The sequence below is a fragment of the Amphiprion ocellaris genome, chromosome 3 (assembly GCF_022539595.1).
Source record: "Amphiprion ocellaris isolate individual 3 ecotype Okinawa chromosome 3, ASM2253959v1, whole genome shotgun sequence".
Taxonomy (NCBI): Eukaryota; Metazoa; Chordata; class Actinopteri; family Pomacentridae; genus Amphiprion; species Amphiprion ocellaris.
In genome coordinates this window covers 19,902,017-19,917,146 of record NC_072768.1, presented here as the reverse complement: position 1 = coordinate 19,917,146, position 15,130 = coordinate 19,902,017, and the positions used below count along the sequence as shown (strand labels likewise).

Below are 15,130 nucleotides of genomic sequence, written 5' to 3'. Positions count from 1 at the left end.
TGCAGACCTTGGAAAACTGTCATAATATTGACACGACCAAGCAGGACAAATTTAGCATAACCCTCTCAGTCTTACAAGCAGAATGTCTGGGTTTTTCTTCTGTCTGAGCCTCTGCTGCATGATGAGAGGCTGTCCTTACTCAAATAAATAAAAACACAGGAAATAACTTGGCAAATAATTTTGCTCTACTGTCTCTGGGGTTCTGTCTTTTTTTTTTTTTTTACTGTGAAAAGAGAACATGGTATTACTGTGGCTGTGGACTAAGGATATATTATAAGAACTGGAGTCTGGACTTCAAAAATGTTGGCCAGCCATGAAAACTGCTCACCCGCCACATAGGGCAAAAACGTTTCTGGCTACTGTGTTATCTGACCCACTACACTTATTTATGTCTTGTGCATTTGTGCTCAACTCACAGACTTTACATTGGGATGATGTCATGCACATTAAAATAGTTGGGGGGGTGGGGGGTGGGGGTGGTTGGCTCTCGGAGAAATATAAAGCATCCATTGAATGAATGTCCACAGTACAAAGTGACTTTTTTGGTATCTCTTTATGTTGGTGTCATTGGTGCGGGAAAGTTTTTTGGGCCATTTGAGATTTTTTACATTCTAATACCACAATTGGCCACAAGGATAAATGAACAGAGAGGCTGAGTGACAACACTGTATTCACCTCCCTTTAAAAAAGTTGCTGCTGTGGACCCATCTGCCTTAGTCTGTATCCGTCTATTTGTGGTTTCCTGCCTTGAATCAGAGTAGCTGGCACTCCATGTTCCTGGAATCATAATGTACACAAAAGTAATATGTAACACAGCAATAAAGTTTCTATTAGTTTGCTATGCATTGTAAACAAAAAAGTATCTTGTTTGCATGTTGACATATTTATTTGATGGAAGGACATCCACCATCTGTACAGCAGATTTTTTCATTTGTTCTCAATGGCAGAATATTTTTCTCAATGTCACAACATGGTGCAAATAGTTGTTTGAACCTAAGAATGAAGACTGATTCTTTTCTGATGACTGACCTTGTCCAGTACCATTGAAAAAAAATCCTTCACTCACAAGATGTTGAACTGTTAGGTAACACCGTTTCATGAACACTTTCACATCTGTCTTTCAATCATCACACGATATTGGTGTATCTATTTACACTATGTTGCAAAAAGTATATGGACATCTGCCTTTACACGCACATGAACTTTAGTGACACCCTATTCTTAATCTGTAGGGTTTAACATGGAGTTGGCCCACCCTTTGCAGCTAAAACAGCCTCAAGTCTTCTGGGAAGGCTTTCCACAAGGTTTAGGAGTGTGTTTATGGGAATTTGTGACTAATCTTCTAGAAGCACATTTGTGAGGACAGACACTAATGTTGGATGAGAAGTCCTCAGTCTCTGCTCCAATTCATCCCAAAAGTGTCGGGTCAAGGTCAGGACCACAAAGTTGGGAGCATGAAATTGTCCAAAATGTCTTGGTATGCTGAAGCATTAAGAGTTCCTTTCACTGGAACTAAGAGGTCAAGCAGTCTGGCAATTACTGCTCTCCTGGCAACCGCCAAACCCAGACTCGCCCATTAGACTGCCAGACAGAGAAGCATCATTCATTACTCTAAAGAACATGTCTCCACTGCTCTAGAGTCTAGGGGCAGTGTGCTTTACACCACTGCATTCAACTTGGTGAAGTAAGGCTGTGGACCTTATTTGCAGCTGCTCGGCCATGGAAAAACCATTCCATGAAGCTCTCTATGCACTATTCTTGAGCTAATCTCATGTTTGGAGGTTTGTAGCTGTTGATTTTGAGAAAGTTGGCTATTCCTGTGCATTCCTTGTGTCTGGCATAGGGAGGTTGGCTACGAATCCTTTGGCTCATGTGAGTTGTATGGTGGGACCGCAAGGCTCAGGCAGCGCATCTCATGGAGGTTTGATCAATTTAAGATTTGGGGAGTTTGAAAGCCTTGGGCTTCTTGTTGTGTTCTTCTGGCTGTTCCTGAGCTGTTTATGTGGTGTAGTCTAGCACGTCGTGTTGGAATACTGCTGACAAAAGGAAGTGCTCTTGCCATGGGAAGGTGTACTCGCTCTACAACAATGTTTAGGTAGGTGGTTCATGTCAAAATAACAGCCATATGAATGCCATGACGCAACTTTTCTCAGCACAGCATTGCACTGCCCACCAAGATGATCAATATTATTCACTTTACCCCTGGCTGGTGTCTAACTACATACATTATGGCTGCAACACATTGTAGACCAGTCTGCAATGTCAAGAGATACCACAGGGGCAAAAACCCTCCCAAAATCAACAGTGTGTCTCTGGTGAATATACATTAGCTTTAACTTCATGTAGCAGTTTCCATTTGTCTTCTACATTGGGTGAGGGAATCTAAATTAAGTTGGTGTTGAAGTTCTTCTCATTTACAGACACATTTCATGATTTCGGCTGAAAATGTCTTTATTTCTCTGCAAAATCTTCTAATATTGTAGCTCTCTTATAATGGTACTGCTAAATGTCTGAATATCAGAATAGGATTGATGCTCATTAGGAGGTGAGGGGAAGGATTCTATCACAGCAAGCAAATGGTTATTTTATCATTTAATCATAGACCCATTCATCTTTCAGAGTCGTGAGTGTCCATGTGACAGAAACCTCTCACACCCAGTATAACAAAAGATTAAGGACAAGCATGCGTGCCAGTGTTGAGGAACAGAGCAGAACAAATTAATTATTGATGGGATGCTTTCAAAGCCCATGGCGTCACTAGGTATCCATTGTTACCTCTGTTGTTGTTTGCAGCTCGTAGCAGGGTAGAGAGGATGGAGATGAAGCAGGCAGGGATAAGGACCATGAACTTAGCCTCTCTCCTCCCTTCCATGAAGAGCATCCTGCCAGAGCAAATTTTCTCCTGTTTTAATCTCATTCTCTTTGGGTTTTATTCATCTAGCAACACTAAATACATTTAACCAGTGCTGCACATATGCGAATAATGGTTGGTTAATTTGTGTTACTTAAAAATGATTATGGAATAGGCGATGAATGCCATGTGCTCAAATGAAATATGTTTGTCATTTAAAATGTATTTCAGTTGTTTATTCTTTAATGTTGTATCCAAAGGGAGATACTGTAAATGTCAATTGACTTTAAGTCGAAAGTAGTTGTTGAGGTACTTTTGCAGCTGAGTTTAGATCTGCTCAACTTTAGTGTGCTGATCTGGAAAGAAAAAGCGCCCCCACCCCTCCTTAAGGACTGGTTTCACAGCCAGGCAGTGGGAAACAGCTCTAAAATATGGAGAAAATACCCTGAATCCCTCATTGCAAGGGTACCTTGGCCATGCGTGAACTGATGTTGATGACATTCACATGTAGCTGTGATGCCTGACTGACTTAAGTTGCGCTAAGGGTCTATGGAGGGAATCTTTAGGGTGCAAGAAAAAAAGAAACACCTTTTAACATAGTCAGACAAATATTTTAGTAGAATTTTCTCTGTTGTGGTCTTCGAGTGAAAACTTGAGTAAGTAAACAAGTGATGAGTGTGTTAAATAATGCAGCGTATGTCAGAACCATGAAAAATCCAACCTGCTTTTTAAAATCTGAGTCCTGTAACTGTCCTTTGACCCTGTCAACACTAGAATCACTTCATCTCCAGCTCAATGTAAAGATAGCACGTTTTTAATGCATGCATTTAATATATACAGATGCAACCAATGAAAGCAACTTTCAGTTGCTAAAATACTACATTTTTGCAGTAATTACATAGAAGCTGGTTGCAAGAAGAACTAAAGAAATTCTTTCAGGTGTCTGCAATGATAATTACAAATATGCAAATGACTGCACAATGACAGCAGTGGATTTGAAATGTTGCGACACATGAAATATCTGCACAGTCCTCTGCACACTCTTTTAATTGAAATAAAATGGTAAATGCTTAAAACTCAAAATTTTGAAAAATTGAAAACTTTGAAAACTTTAAACTAAATCCAATTGATGATTTGTGTTCTATGGAATGGATTTAGTTTTGCTTTTCATATTGGAAAACCTAGTAAAAAAAAACACTGTTCTGTCTATGTATCATGTTAAATATGTCCAAAAAATGCACATTTTAACTTCCCAGTTAAACAAGTTGTTAAAGGTTTTACCTGGTATATTTAGCTACAGAGAAAGCAAGAAGAAGCATGACAGCAATAAGGTGCCTAAAATGCTGGCATTTACAAAATGTGCAAAATATCATGCAGATGATAGCAGTTTCTGAGTGCTGGTCGTTTTTGCCTATAATATTGATACTAATAGTTTTTGAGATTAAAATATTCTCATTGTCTGAATAAAATAATAAAATACTTTTATGATCTCATAAAATAGACAAGAACCCCACTAACACACACACACACACACACACACACACACACACACACACACACACACACACACACACACACACACACACGCACAGGAAAAGACAAGCAACAAGAAGCAAATTTTTTATTTCAGTATTGACATTTTTCGCAACCTCGCCACCTATAAGCAGCAGCAAACTAATGACTCAGAACTGGAACCTCTCACGGTCGAGCACAGCCCGGTGTTAACAGATATCTTCAAGGAATCCGTCCAATTTGCTGTCATCCCACAAAGCCTTAGCTAATCAGTGTACTTCTTGGGCATTGATCACAAAGGAGAGCTTTCATTCGGCTGCTAAAATACAACATTGTGCTCAAACGCATTGAAAGCCGACTCATTTTAATCCCAGTACATTTAAGAAGATGCAGTGACCATGATCCCCCCCATCACATATTCAAGAAAACCAGTCAAATCTGTTTTCTGTTTGGCATCATATTAAAGCCAGTGAGATGAGAAAAGTGGCTTGTACAGTGTAAGAGTTATACTCTGAGGGAACATTTTCTCTTTCTGCTTTCAAAAACACCCTCTGCAAACTGTGCCTGAAACTGCCTTAAAAATCACAGGAGATGGATAAAGGATCAGATATGTCGGCTATTAGACAACACAGGCTGTACTTGAAGGCCCGCCTCATGGAGCAGGCTCTGTGCTGTGGATGCCTGTGTGTTTGTCTGCAGTATCTGAAGCCCACAGTGCCATCAGGCCCTCAAAAGAGGAACTGCTACTTTCCTCCCCCCCACTCCAGCACCCTCCCTTCTCTCCCTGCCTGTCTCCACTCCAGCCTGAGAGACTTCAATCTGATTTTATTTCTGTATTTGCCAACCAGCCTGTCGATGAGACATTTGCATGTTTGCAAAGGTAACCTGAGCTACTTTTGATACCCTCAGAATACATTTTTTTTTTTTTTAACAACAACAAAAAATGTGCCCGTGCGCCAGCGTGCGCGTCAACGTTGGATTGCGCGCCGGCAAAGAGGGGGGAATCTGGATGGACAAATCTGCACTGATAAAGGCAGGTTAACCAAACGCGCGGGGGTCTAAATAAATAACCCAGCAAATGAGCAGACTGTGTGGTGGTCAAACACATACAGACGCACGCAAACACGCACAGCTTTGACACAGACACACACATAGGCGACACACACACTTCAGCAGGACACCGGGCAGAGTGCGTTCCGCTGATCATCTCCGTCCCTCCCTCCAGCAAGCGGATTGCCTGTGCCACTGACGACAGCCAGTCACACAGCGCTGCTGAGAGTGTGAGGCTGTGGAGTGGAGAGACTGCATCAAGGAGCTGTGCGCTGTGCATCGGGAGCGCTGCGTGGGAGTTGTTCTCTCTCTACCTGCCATTTGCATTCCTTCTTTATTCCCATCCTCGGACGAGTTCGGGCGCACAAGGAGTCCCATTACCAAGGGGAGGATCGCGCTGTATATTTGCGCGCCCGTGTGCGTGCGTGTGTGCCTCCGTGTGTGTGTGTGGGTCGTCCGTTTTAACTACTGCTGTCATCTCAGAAAACCGCGGTGTGGAGAAAGTCATTGGAAATCGGGAAGAAAACGTCTGGCTGGTGTGTGTTCTCTGCCTCTTTTTTTATTGCTGTTTTTTTTTTTATTTTGCTCTGAAAGCTGTCTTTCAAGGCGATGGACTTGAGATAGTGCGTCTCAATTTGAGTGTTGGAGGCTGGGAGTTGCCGTCGGGGAGAAATGCGAAAGGATGCTTGGAAGCAGTGAAGGCTACAGCAGGTGAGTATCAGGCAAAGGAGGCGCAAAAATGGGGTGTTTTTATTTATTTGATTGTTTTTACGCAGATCCATTTCGGTGTCCGTGCTCATGTCAATGCGGTTTAATGTGGGGCTGAGGCCAAGATTTGAGACCCAGAATGCAGCTCAGCCCGGCTCTCTCCGGGGCTACTTGGAAGAAAAATATGTGAAGTGGCGACATCAGTTCAGAGAAGATGTCTTTAAACTCCTCCGAGCTCATTCTTATGTCAGATGGGAACAAAATAATTTTTTTTTAAAAAAGCCCCGTAAGTCTGGAGTGGTCAGGGCAGCATCGGTTGACAGGACAGAAAAGCAAAAAAAGAAAGGGGGGGACTGAAGTGGGGTTAGGCGCGTCCTCTGCAGGTATAAATACAGCTAATCCACGTAGATTCCAAATTAAATTATCGATTTGTTATCAAGGCACATTCTGACAGTGTGATCGCCCTTTTCTGGTAATTTCTCTTGGTGCGTGTGCTCGTCTGGGAGGATGCAGGCTTAAAGCATTAATCAAATTTAATTGTCCCACGAATGTGAGTGTGTGTGAGGCGGAATGTGCAGTGTGTGTGTGTGTGTGTGTGTGTGTGTCTTGTGTGTGCGTGTGTATGTGCGTGGGGAGGGGAGTGAATTGCAAAATGTTGTCTTAATCTAGCCTTTATTTGGCCACGTATGGGCTCTGCTGAGATAACATTTCTGTGTGGAAGTATGAGGCAGTCGTGATCCTCCCCGTATGCCATTTTATTCATCTGCAAAGATGGCTATCTGTTAAATGGGCAACCGTATAACAAAAAAAAAACAAAAAACAAAAAGCAAGCAAGCGAGCTTCTGCAGCAATATAGTCATGGGGTTTTTTTTTATTTTTTTTGATCATCAAAAACCACTTGGGACTCTTTGTTTTCAACAAGACAACTGGCATGGGATCTATATATAGCCTGAGCTGCGACGGTACAGGACACGAGATGAAACTTGTGCGTTTATGGTGCCACACTCCGTCTGTTGTTTGCTATTCAAGGCAGCATTTGCAGAGAATAATATGACAGTGGCCACCTGAATTGCTCTCTCCCTTCATTGTGCAGGACTGTCTCTTATTTTTATATATATATATATATATATATATATATATATATATATATATATATATATATATATATATATATATATATATATATATATACACATATATATATATATAATGTGTATAATGCATACAAAAACTGCAGGGAATCAGAAGGCTGTGTGATGCTGTGCCTGCAGACATTCATAAAGTGCTGTAGCTCTATTGGTTATAAATAGCCGGAGGGAGCGGACAGCCAGATAGAACAGCAGCAGCAGCAGCAGCAGCCTCTCTGGCTTTATCAGGGCGCACAATCCAACATGATAGATGGCTGATACACTTTGAGATATCACACAGAGACACGGGCAAAGGGTGTGGCACAGGGGGCTTCATAGGTGCCCTACAGCCCATCCAGACTTCTTTGTTTCCCCCAGACTGAGCCACAGTGCCTTCCCATCAGTATGTCTTTGCCGGTTTTCGGCTGCTTTGGTCTTTACTGAGCTCAATAGTGACTTTAGAGTGACCCCATCACACAGAGTGTGTTTTTTAAATACATTCCTGCACTTGTGTTAATTGCAATTCCAGGCTTAAAATGCTTTTTTTTTCTTTTTTTCTTTTTACTGCTGATTTCTTTGATGATTGGGACACTGCTGACTCAATCCGCTTTGTCCAGACGCCCCGGCTGCCTTCATTAAACAAATGTGCGGCCGCTCACTTTGGCCATCTCCAGTCATCAATAGGATTCACCTCTTTGCCCTGCAGTGTGCCGTGGCATACGTGTAGTAAATGGCCCCCCTCCCCTCCCTCACATCCCTACAACATTATGCTGCTGTTGACATACTATATTGAATTACAACACGTTGATCAATGTTTGCAATAACCTAAACCTCTACATAGTGGACAATATAATACAGAGTATCGAATATCACAGGAAAATCAGGCTCCTCATAACAGCATCATATTTCAGTGAATTATGGTTATATCTTAGTATGTTTGTAATTGAATCACATGTAGAGAAAATGGAATGGCAAACCAACAGGATCCGCCGGAGAGCGTGTGCAGAATTAATCATTCATGGAAGAAATCAGCTTCAGCATAGATTTGACAGCAGACTGGGGCAGAGGTGCAGTCGAGACAGAGTGGGTGGTGATGGTGTGGACCGTGATGTTAGTGGAGGATGACTGATCACAGGCTTGCCTTCTCACAACACACTAAATGACCAATAGTGTTAGTGAGCGGGCTAATGCTGGCTTATGACGTGTTCGCATGTCTCCTGGAGACACTCATCCTGGGTGTAAAGATGACACCTACTGCATTGACAAGGTGTTTATTAGCTCCCAGTTGTGAGGCCATGATGCTTACATAATGTTACGATGACACAGTGCTGAGAGATTTCACATGGGACAGCAATTATGCTGTTTTTTTTGTGAAGACCCGGCTTCAACTTCACTTGATGCTACTCCTGTCTTGACACATGGATGCCCGAGGCTGGATGGCATGTTTGTAAAAGGCCTGCGGTGGGATCATAGTGACTGTTTGATGGGAGGGAGAGGGAGAATCTTGTTCACAAGTCACTGTTGTCCTTGGTGGATATCTTTTGAAACAGATAAGGAGGAAGAACAGCTGCAAGTGTTGTCAGAAAGTCATCACCGCTTTTGATTTTCCTCTCAGTTTCAGCAGTGCAGTCCCTTTACGATTTTTCACTTGTTCGGAAAGTGTCCCGGACAGTGTGGATGAGCTGCACGAAAAATCTCCTCAGCTGTGTCAGCGTCTATTTTTTTCTGGTGTTTCCCTTAAGACTAACCTGCTCCAAGTGAATGCAGCTGATGAAACATCATGTATTGTTTCTTATAATGTAGCAGCTGCATGTTGTCATGAATGGGATGTTTCTCTGCAAAAGATGCACTGACATGTTGAACAAAATGTGGTTTTGTTCTTTGCGGCAGTGCACAGGTTAGATGTATTGTTGGTGTGCAGTTCTTGCAGTGGAACACCTTAACTGGTTTGCATGTCTGTGGATGTCCAGACAGCAAGAAGACCCTGTTTTTAACGCCAAACGAATCATGCTGCTAAAATAAACCTTTGTTGGATATCTGTTATTTTACCCTGCATTTCAAAAGTTCCTCCTGTAAATGCTGCATTGAACACACATAAACACACATGTGGGTATGCAACCCCTCCACTTTACCTTTATTAGTGCCTTTCGCTGTTTCATTTCTAAAATCAAATCTGTAATTATGGTTGTATTGCCCCAAATCATATGATGTTGAGAACATTACGATAATTATTCTATACCCTTATCCAGAATTTGCACAAAATCGGTAACCTTGCATTTATGACAGCAAATATACTAGTCAGAAAACGGCAATATTACATCTTTGTTCCACAGTAAATAGGGTGGCTTTTAGTCACCGCCTTGTGTTGTCATGAACTGCTTCAGAGAATATCCACATCCTGTTGTAACTTGGCTTTTATTTGAAATGGCTGTTTTACAGATCTCCCATGAAGGAAAAACCCAGTTTACCATTAGAACTATATTAGTATTTGAATTAATGCTTTTAGTGAAATGTCACTGCCGTGTAGAGCCTTGTTAGAGGAATGTTAGAGGCATGTCTAAATGCCATGTGTTCACGTTAGCCTGTAGGGTCCGTTCACATTTAAAGGAGTCATGTTAGAAAAAGTCACAGAAGTGCTGCTAATTGTGATCTACAACACAGTGCTGTGAAAAGGAGAATTTCTGTAAAGGCGCTTTCAGAGAGTACTTTCACCTTTTACGCCCATGTGAAAAATCAAGGTGTCCACAAAAACAAGCAGGCTTGCCATGTTTTCAACTGGCAACAGCCGGGGGAGATGGATTCTGGGATAGTATGTGTAGAGTGCACGTCCAGCAGTATACGTGCAACCTCAGTGCAGCTTCTATTTAGATTTTATTTGAATAATGCTTGACCACTGCCAGCATTCTGATGATCCTCCAGGCTAATTTACATTACAGTTTACATTAAGTACAAAACTCTCAAGCTCTTGAAACAGTATCCTGCCATAAACCATATAGGCCCTTGGAGGATGCTTCATTAAAAATGGCACTGATAGTGGATGAGGCTATGGGTCAAGGGTTGGGAAGTTGTTATTGTGCTTACTAAGGCTCCTCTCTAACCCTCTGGAGAGGACATTTGTATTCACTGCATATGGACTAATGAGTGTCTATGCTGGGGTCCCTGTTGCCAGGAAGACTTAAACACCTATCTTCAAGATGATTGTGTGAATGTCACTCTGCTGCGCTGCTAGTGGGCCATAAATTACATCAGCTGAGGCAGTTGGTGGCTTCAGAATGACAGCTTTGGATAAGGGGTTTGAGCCAAGACATCTTAATGGAAGTCACTAAAGTAAGGCTCACTAGGACAAACTCACCATAATTTCATTCATTTACTCCTCATCAACATATAATATCCATCCATTACTCCATTAATTGATTACTCTTAACCACTATGTAATGCTAGTTACACTTCATGTGTATAGGCTGGACACAGAAAAACATGTTTTTCTTTTTTTGCAGTGTGAATTACATATCCATTGCTATGTACAATGCCCTCCCCTCCTTTCCAACTCTAGACAATGGATATCATTGTCCCATTTGATATTTGCACATGCATTTATAACTAGAGTCTGAATAAATTGTGTTGCAGTGGTGATGATTAGTGCTGTCAGCAAAATTACAATATGTTGCATCTGTTCTACTGAAAGCGTCTATTCAAACTGTGTTATTCAGTCACAATTGGAAACACAATTGTGGGACAACAGCAGCTCCACTTACACAGCCACACTTGAATGGAGCATATGATATTTTCCATAAGTGGGAGTAAGAATCGTGTTTGTGCCCCACCTCCCTGATGTAATGGCTGTTAAAATACCCTGTTGAGATTCAGAGTTCACGAAGTTGGGTGTTTAGGTGCAGCACTAGTACTCTCGACTCTTTTTCCTTTGTCTAGTAGGCAGACTGAGGATCTACTTAGAGGTGGAGTTGGCATTTACACCCAATCTGCTACAGGTCTCTTCCAATTTGAGAAGGGAAAGACAGTAGCTTAAAACACTGAAACCTATCACGTTTTGATATATTTTAGGTAGTATTTACGGTACGTACCAGCTCAGGTTTACATACTGTGCATACGTTGAGTTAATGAGTTTTAAATAGGTTCTGAACATGTCTGTGAACATGTTTTGTTGTTGTCAGAAAGTTCCATTAACAGCCACTAATCCCATTAGACTTCATTAAGAAGATGGAAACTCTTGTTCAAATGTTCCCAACGTATAGAAAGACCATCCTCCGTTATATTTGGATTAAAGTGTTCTCAGATAATTCAGACATTTTAATGTGCTTCAAGCCCATTATCCTCTCCTTCATTCAGATCAGTGTTGCTTTTTATCCATTGACAGTCTGCTCCCATTCATCATGTGATTCAAGACAACAGGGGCCTTGCTTTGAGGTATAAAGGGGCAGAGGCTTTTAGTTCCCTAAAAGCTCACTTTCTCCATCTCTTTGGTGCTCTCCCTCCATATCGCTCTCTCAGTTTAACTTCCCTAAAAGCTCTCTGTCTCTCTGCTTTGTCTCTCTTTCTCCCCCCCTCGCTCTGGATGTCTTTCACCCACTCGCTGTCAACGCAGAGTGGGAGAGAGAGAAAGGAATGACAGAACGTTGTAACAAAGAACTGCTAATACTGTTGATGGAAGAGAGTGAAAGTGCAGGGAGGAAACAAGAGGTCTGATTTCAGCTTATCGACCAGACTGGGTGGCACGAAGAGATGTTGGTCTGCCAGACGTGAAGAAGCAGCAATAATCCCACAGACAATCAGACCTAAAACTGAACCATCACACATCATGGAGAAATGTTGGGATTTTTGATGTTTTTCGAAATGTGTTTAAATTCAAACTAGTTGTCATTTTATAATCACAATAGTCAAATATTAAAGGTAATGACTTTAAGTGCCATTTCCCATTTACATATTCTAGAATAAGTCTATATCTTTAATTTGAACTACCTGATTATTGCAGCTGAGTCTATTTTTTTTATCTGCTTTATTCTAGCATTTAAACATATTCTATTTTCAGATGTGACACACTATGCTGCAGCTGTTGATGTGTTGTCACAGTTATTCCTGTTGAGTCTAGAATGTCAGTGATCTATAGATGCAGAAAACGCTGAGAAATACTTTTTCCCAAAACATCGTCATCATTTGCTCGGCAAGATTTCCAAAAATACAGACAAATCTCAAGTCACAAGTTTCCGGAGCCAAAGTAAGTGTCAAAATTGCTTATTTAGTCTGACCAGCAGCCAACAACCCAAACTGTTCAATTTATAATGATATGAAAACAAGCAAGAAACTCAAGCAAGAAAAACATCAGTCACACTGTTGTTGTCTTGTTTTGAGTTAGTAAAGATAACTCTTCAAAATACAGATATTTTGCAAAATAGAACTTTATCGATTTGAAATATATATATAAAACTCCACATTTCAAGTTTCAGACTCATATGATTTGTGCAATATTTAACATTCTTCAGCATTTAAACAGGAGGTAAGGTGCTGGAAATTTCAACAAACACAACCAGTTAGTTGGTTAAACATCTATAATATCAGCCTGGATTTCACAGTGTTCTGTAGTGTAACTTCATGCCCATTGTTTTTCAGCGTTCCATTGTGTTTAATTCGGTATTCAGTTTCAAAGTCAGTCTTCAATCCAAATTGTCCATATTTACACACGATATCTGAAGCTACACACACCAGCTGAACAGTCGAGGGATGTGCTGTATAGTAACCTAAATACTGCACACTGATTCGGTGAACAGTCTAGGTGAGAATGATATTTTTTTATGTCATTATGTCTATTTAGTGTTTATTATATGCTAAAAGACACATCATGAGCGAAATATGAAGTCAACATCATGACTGAGCATTTCAGCAACAGTATATGTTAGCCTGTCTAAAGCAGCAAGGGGTTGTTTTCATTGTAAAAAATAACACCAACTTGTAAATATGTGAGTTTGATACACAGAGATGAGTTTTTAGGCATTTAGTCAATAGCTGAGAGTCATTAATCATTTCAGAAACACCCCGAATGATTTAACATGACTGAACATTAACATATTTGTCTAATTGGAGTTCATTCCTTAAATAAAACATGTAACTGTATAAGTGTTGAAATGTTGAAATAGGGTATGCATCGTCCATTTTATTTCAGCATCCTTTACCTGGGAGGCATAAAATACCTAAAGGTAAAGCCTGCTGACAAGTGACAAGGTGAGGGCAGCAACATGGTGCAACATTAACAGCAATTTTACATGAAATGCCATGCTGATGTGGTATGGCGGTGACATGAAGCTCTGTTCTGCAATATGTGCTCAGCTTGATGGAACTTTGCTTGAAAGAACAAATTACAGGCTACTCTCTTAGCTGGGTTGCTCTGCAGGCTAAATGGATGGGGATGATAATGCAGAAAGCCAAGATGGAGGTGCTCATATAATCAATGTGTTTGTGAATGTCAGGAACTTCATTCACAGAGAGGAGAAGCAGATTACCGGTAGGAGGGTTTGACATTTTAACTCTGCCACACCGAAATGCGCCTTGTGGTCCGCTTGGATAAAATTTTTTTTTTTTCATCTGATAAAAAAGCAAAGCATAGTTACGACTTTAGAGCTCAGCAATTTGAAATAGATCGATTGCTTATGTATTACCTCTGGACAGACAGATTTGAACTTCAGCTCCTGCCGGTCACATTCTCTAAATCTGAGGGGGATGAGTGAGGGCAGTTTAACTGGCAAAATGGTGGCAGTGCGGGGGTGGACGGGGAGGGAGAGGCTGATGAAAGAGCCAGTCGGCGATCAAAGACGAGAAAATGAAATGGCATTTGACCTTGTTGGATGCCGGTGTGTGACGTGCTACCACAGAAGTGCAAAGTAGTTTGGGAACCTGTGGGAATCGGGGGTGGAGAAAGATCAGGTGTGAGAGGCGCTGATGTGGGCCGAGAGGTTGGTCCAGGCAATTTAACCCCTCCGTCTCACGACTGATTTAACAAGGGAAGATGCGAAGGTGGGCAAAAGTTATTATAATGACAGAATGAGTCAATGTCAGATGAAAAAAAACAAAAATCTCACAGTGAAATATGGTCTAACTCTCACTATGTATTAAATCCCCGCTTTTGATTTTAAGGAATGAGCTGTGTAAATTGGTGAATCTGGCTTTGTTGCCTAAAAAGAAACCTCAGGAGTAATCTCCCTCCATAATACAATACCTCCTCACCCTGGTCCTGAACCTGTGGTAGATATGCAAATGTCAAATAAATAATTCAGCTCTTTTGCATTTCCTTGTGGTTGTTTCTGCCATGTTGGTAATAATGAGTAAAACAGCGATAAGGAAAATATGTAGTGTCTCTTCCAGTTTACGGCAGCTGGTCCATCAGCCTCAGATGGCAGGCTAAGGATGGATAATAGCCCCGGCATTCTTGTCATGTGTGCACTGGGCCATTGCTGTCACATTTTTCAGGTGAATGTAAACAAGTACTGCACCTGCAGCTAGAACTAATGAATCTATCAATTTTAGATTTGTAGGTTAATTATATGTAACAGAAAATAAAGCTTTCACTGTTTCCTCCAGTCATCAATGTATTTTTCTCCAACAGACAATCGTAAAAGCCAAAGATAAAGCATTGAATTAATTTATCAAAGAAACAGCACCCATAATGTTTGATATTTTTGCTGTTTAGTGGCTGAAACCAGTATAATCATTTCAACTTTGAATAGTTATTGAAATATTTTTGCACTCAGGTACCAGAGAGCTTTTTGTTTAATCCACTACTCCTGTTATTTCATTCCTCAGCCAGGTGTTTAAATACAGTGTTTTATAATCCAGACAGAACAGGCAAAGGTTTTAAGACTGAGAAAAAGCCCAA

General features: G+C 41.1%; 1 protein-coding gene across 4 annotated transcripts in view; it reads left to right on the top strand.

Moving 5' to 3' along the window:
• The window catches only part of lingo1a (leucine rich repeat and Ig domain containing 1a), a 138,808-nt gene that overhangs the window by 105,724 nt on the left and 17,954 nt on the right, over positions 1-15,130 (top strand). Inside the window, exon 1 of one of the 4 annotated variants that reach the window (XM_023297272.3) lies at positions 5,262-6,124. The exons of the other annotated variants lie outside the window; for them this stretch is intronic. The gene's annotated coding sequence lies outside the window, so the exon portion shown is untranslated. Of the gene's footprint in view, positions 1-5,261; positions 6,125-15,130 lie in introns of those variants that run through there. 4 annotated transcript variants of the gene reach the window in all.